A 6,000-nucleotide genomic window follows, 5' to 3' on the forward strand; every position below is an offset into this window, starting at 1 on the left:
GAGATCAGCACAGGTCAAACTTACAAACTTGTTTTTTTTTTCTCTCTCCCTCTCTCTCTAAAGGAAGTGACCAGATAAATAAAAATAAAACCTGTGGGAAACTAATCTCTGCTGCCATTCAGGTGCTTACACAATACCCGCTGGTATTTGGGATTCCACGGATTTGAGCAACGCTTTACTAGCAAAAGTTTTGTCCTGTTGTGCTCCCCAAGTCCTTCAAATATCAGGCAGTTCTCTCAATACGTCTCGCCTCGGAGCATTAACCCGAAGACCAATGCTGGTTGGCAATCTATAATTTAGCGGTAAAGATTTCAATTAAATAATAGAAAAGGTAATCGCTATTTCACAGTTACATTAAATGACAATCATATCCATCAAAATGTTGTATACTTTTGTTTGTAAATCTAATTCACTAGAAGAACATAGGGCCATTCGGAAAGGACTGGTTAATATATTTAACACAAAATATAATATCTTACTCGGTGGTCTAGAGATAGTGGGCACGTTTATGCACCGATAAAGAACGGTTGGAAATATTATATTTATTGGAATTCAATGTTGACATCATTCGGGAAGGCTTGGGGTATATGGGGTGCAAATTATGCCAGCAATAAAAACTTGTCCATTGCTCTGACGTTGGAGTCTTCAATCAAATGACGAAATGTGTCAGAATTATTGGTATCGGAAACAAATTTCCCCACTCTGTATTGAAGATTTTTCCAGCCTGCTTTTCGAAGAAGGAGTTATCGTTGAAATGACATGTATTCGCGCATTATTTATCCACTTTGGTTGGCTCATTTATAAAGCACGCATAATATACTTTGATCTCCGTTTATCTATATTCAAGATTTTTCTATTTTTTTAATTCTATGAAAAATAAGAGACTTGTTTGTAGAGTAAAAAAATAAATAAGAGCTCTATTGATGTCCGTTCTGTTGGCTGCTGCTCGTTGCGAGGTGCTTTTATGAAAGCTTTGCATACCTCTCAATGGAAAGTATGAAAAGCTACCTAATAACGACATCACGATTCCAAATGAGTCGCTGCGCAGCTTTGTTAGTCAATATCGAATACGAATAAATAAATAAATAGATAGATAGATAGATAGATAGATAGATAGATAGATAGATAATGTAGGTGTAAGTGTCTTCCGCTCATTCGGTCGAAGCTGTTCAGTCGTTCATTGCGACCAAGGCTCTCCCGAATCTGTCACCGGTATACCTGTATACCAAGTTTTGTGCACTAAGTTAGTTTTCAACAGGTTTTTAGCAGTGTATCAAGTCCATATTTCTGTTTCAGATTTCTGTGGGTTTTAATTTATCTTGCTAAACAAACTCTGTCCCCGGTTGGACCCAGTGAAATTCCAGGATTTTTTTTTATTTTCATGAGTCGTGCTGAGAAACTACCTGTATGAAATTCAGTGAAATATCAAAAGACAGTTCTGAGCAGTTTATTCGAATTCAAGTTAATGCCTTTGCTAGAGCGGTGGTTACAGAAAGTGATGAACTAATTCAATAATATATTTGGAACGGATTTGGAAGTGTGAATGACGGACTTTCCTGTTTTCATGGTCAGAGAAACTTCAGATCCTAGAAATCAGAAATTTAAAAAAATAGAGATACTGGAATCAATCTGCGAGTCAGGCAGCATCTGCGGAGACGCGGTCAGCTGGGAGAGTCAGGTGGCTACGGCTCGCTCGGTGTTTGCTGCGTTTTATGTTCTTAGACACCCCCCCCCCCCACCTCTTAATGGAGGTAAAAAGCTTTACCGAATGCCAGAACTGGACAACTGGGCTGCTGAAGGCACCAGCTGCCAATTGCAAGGCGATTGATTGAAATCAGAGGGGAGAGAGAGAATGGTGAGTTTGAAACAATATTGTTCGCACCTCTGTGGAACTTTAGGGGAAACATGTGCCAACGTCCCGGTGAAGTGGCTGGTGTAATTACAAAGGACAGCTCTTCAAAGCATAATTATAGGATCATGGCGCATAATTTATTTCATTAATAATACTTTATTTATTTCATCCCTATTTAAATAACTAATGAGAAGTGCAACCGCCAATATGACTATCAATTATTGTTCATCCCAGGTGGCAAGCTTGGGATGAGCTCCCGCCGTGAGGCGTGAGGCGAGGGTGCTCCCAGTGCCTCTAGAAACTAGACGACTGACTGGGCAGTTTCTTGGGACAGACAACAAACAGATCAGTTGCCCTCCCTTAGTTGTGGAATCTGGGTAAAGAGTATTTATTATCCTTATGGGCATTCATGAAGCACATCAACGCAGTCGACATGTTCTTCTGGCGTCCCTGTAAAAGAAGCTAGAATCAGAGTGACAGAGAGAGCAGGAGGTTACAAAAGATAGGGACACGAACAAGCGTGAGGAACCAATAAGGAAATCAAAATTCCATTCATTTGTGCACGTAGGAGCTAACCATTGTGTTGTACACTAACCAAATTCCTTGTGCTAATCAGGAGGTAGGTATGACCCCTCGGAACCCCAAAGCCGATTGCCGGAGTAGTAATCATGTGCACAGAGGAGTGGCTCCGCCTGGTGGAGATCCCGAGTATCGTGACTGACGAGAAAGCATTACAGTAAAGGATGCGAATGATCGGTGAAGTCTCGAGTCACGCTGCTTCCTCGATAGCGAATCCGCAACTGAGGGGCTTTCTGCAGAAGCCCCGTTTACTTTACGCTGCTAGTCGTGGAACTGTGCGAACGAAGGACGTAACGGGAAATGTAAGGTGAGCTATTCTTGTGTGTGGTTGCGCCGATCGATTAAGGAAACAGTAATGTGCCGGGAGACTGGGTGAAAAACAAGCATCTCCAATAAATTCTCTGCATGTGTGTTTAGTTCATTCTTTCCCAGAAGAAAAGAAGAGAAACATGTACGTTGAGTTAGCATTATGCATTTCTGTGCGTGTATATGTAATCCTAGAGGTCATATCAGCATGCTTTATGCAAGCAGGCGAAATACAGATTATTTAAAAAACAATGATATCAGTATACCAGTTTGACGGGTCGCCTTGTAAACTGTAGAGCTAAAATGTGGTGTTTATAGTTTGTCTATTATGCCAAACGCAATACAAATCAAGTCGTTGTAGTATACCTTTGCGTGAGTCATATGGATCAATATGGACTTGGGGGCTGGGAGAGGGCAAGTGGGGGTTGGGGGAAAGCCTGGTGTTAAAGTACATTGGGGGGGATATACAAACTCGAACCACTTTGTTTCTGTGGTACAATGCAGAACCGAGCAGGTGTTAAACTCTGTATCACACTTAATCGTGTCCCCGCTTTCAAATCACAGACGGCTGGCGGCAGCACCCCGTCTCTCAGCTTAGTCTGCACACATCAATCCATAATAGTATGAAATTATCGGGGGGAAATCGCTAAAGACCTACCTAACTTTATTTGCTCAAGTGAAATCTACCACAAAATAGTCGCAGCTCCCACTTCGTGTAGAGATGAAGAAAACAAGGAAATAATCGAATTGGGAGTCTAAAGCTGAGAGGTGTTTTTTTAAAAAAATAATTTATCGAATGGGGGGGGGGTCCAAATGAAATTTTAATCAAATATACTTGTTGTTCCTTGATGCTAAAAGTTTCGCATTGCGAATTAGGAATTTGTACATTCGATGCCACTGCTAATTCTGCATTTTTCTCTAAATATAATTGGTTCCCATTTTATTTTTAAGCTTATATGGACCCTACATTACGCGTTAAAGAGGCAGAGTTTAAATAACATCACATTAAACGCATAGTTCTGAAGTAAGCTCTTTAAAAAAACTGCCCCCAAACTTTCATTTGTTTTCATTGGCTTTCTTAACATAGGTCATGTAGAATAAAGTATAAGGTAATCGTCTAATACGATGAGTATATATTGATGCAAAAGAAAGTGAACGATAAGGTTTCAGAATTTAAGCGTTGCATTATAATAATGTTTTGCATTTTATTGTTATTTATAAATTTCCGAAAAGTTATCAATTTACACTTAGGATTCTACAATTTAAAAGTCAATCACTTTCATTAAATAGATCCAGAATCGGCGACAAGACACGTCAAAAAATGAATAGACAAAATGTTTGCCTGTAGACAGAAGAGCCAAGTTGTTTTGTTATTCGCTTTTAAGCACATTAAAACGAGCAATGGAAATTCACGGCAGGGGGAGTGTGCAGCAAGTTGTTGGCATAGCGGGAAAATACTGATATTTTTTCTACATATACTGGTGGTGTAGCGTGTTAATTTCTATCATTCACTGTGTCAGCTTTGGAAAGTGCCATACAGGTAATGAAAAGAGGGAAATGGAGCATGTGTTTACTGGTGATTAATACACCCCAGGATGAGATTCAGCACGGGATGAAGTTAAGTACATAAGCTGTAGCCGAGGTGCATTAATCACCCTTGAACCCTCGCTGTTGCATTTCGGTCGCTTATTGTGCTTTTGATTGGCGGGACAAACTGATGTGGACACGGTTTCCGAAAGCGATTCATGCCCACCAAAAACTGACTGAAGACAGCGCGCATCAAACCACAGTAAATCAATCGGATTATGAAAGGATTTAGAAGTTTGAGTTTTACAATGAAGTGCACGGCCTTTCAACATGCTTGGCCGAATTTAATCCATTTGCACCCCACCGCCATCAGTCTGCCAGTTCTGTAAGGCATCGTAAGCAAATCAGAACGAACATGACGATCTTCTCCGATATCTGATCGAGATATTACAAGAAATTGGGAGCAATTTCACTTGAGCCCGCTCTTCATCCGGATCCGTTCTACAGAGTCATCTTGACTTTGCAATGAACATTGCGGTCAAGTCTTTAGGAAGCTATTTTAAGCGTTTTATTAAAATAACATTTTACCAATAAACTGACCACATTAGAACGAGGAACAGTTAGTTTTTTCATTGAAAAGCGAAATTCATTTTAAACAGGACTCATTCTTTCTAGACTCGTAGAATAAAACCTAAAAGTAATGATTTAAATTATTTTTGGTATATTTGGGAAAGTTATATAAGAAGTCGATTTGCAAATAATATGCTGAAGAACAAATAATTTAAAAAAATTATTTCGTTTTATTTCAGGTTTGTGTATGGTGTTAGATATGCCTGTACTGAATATACATATACATCCATTTCGGCATATTAGTTATACGAATGCCATCAGAAGAGGTTAGTTGCAATTATTGAGTGACGATCTTTTCACCGTGTAGCTGGATTTAGCTACTATATTCTTCTGACTGATCTGTTAACTAGTTCATTCGGGAACATAATTAGATGGGGTTTAAAATACGAACATTGTACAGGCTTACCTTAGCTATACATGGTGCCCGGCTTGACCAAAGCAGCATATTATTGATATGAAATGCTACACTTAAGTGTTACACTAAATACAATGCCACAAGGATGAGGGACATTCTTCGAGTCTAATCACTTCCTTAATCATTGTCAAAACTCTGTAATAGCGTCTCGCCACTATGACTTAGATAACAGCGTCCTTTGTACTGTAATGGAAGGGAGCTAGCTCATGCCATTACGAAAATTCCCTTGTTGTTCGACGATGGTTCGAATTTTAATCTCACGTATGCATCCTAATAACTTCCTTCAGACATGGTTTCAATTTTCCATCCTCCCTCTCTATATAAAACTCCTTTTTTATTGAGTAAAATTTAAAAAAAGTTCCTGTACCGCCGGTTTTGATTTACTGTATGGGAGTTTGTGATCTCATTGCCCAGTATGGAAAATATTAGAATGGGTCCAGATTGCGTGCAATAGGCAGACCTAGAACAACATGGGGTAAGAATAAAACTCTCTGTGCAAGACAACAGAAACGTTACAATAATCTAAATGTATACAACGGATACTCATCCTTTCTAACAAATAAATTTCGAACTAAATTATTCTTCGCCGAATTCGACAGACACACCGTCGCGCTGCGCAGCCATCTGTCTTTATTTTATTTAAGTTTGGCTGTTCTGTTCACATCCTCTGAGGGATGAACAAAGATTAGAA

This window comes from Mobula birostris, chromosome 8 (assembly GCF_030028105.1).
Source record: "Mobula birostris isolate sMobBir1 chromosome 8, sMobBir1.hap1, whole genome shotgun sequence".
In the NCBI taxonomy this organism is placed as follows: Eukaryota; Metazoa; Chordata; class Chondrichthyes; order Myliobatiformes; family Myliobatidae; genus Mobula; species Mobula birostris.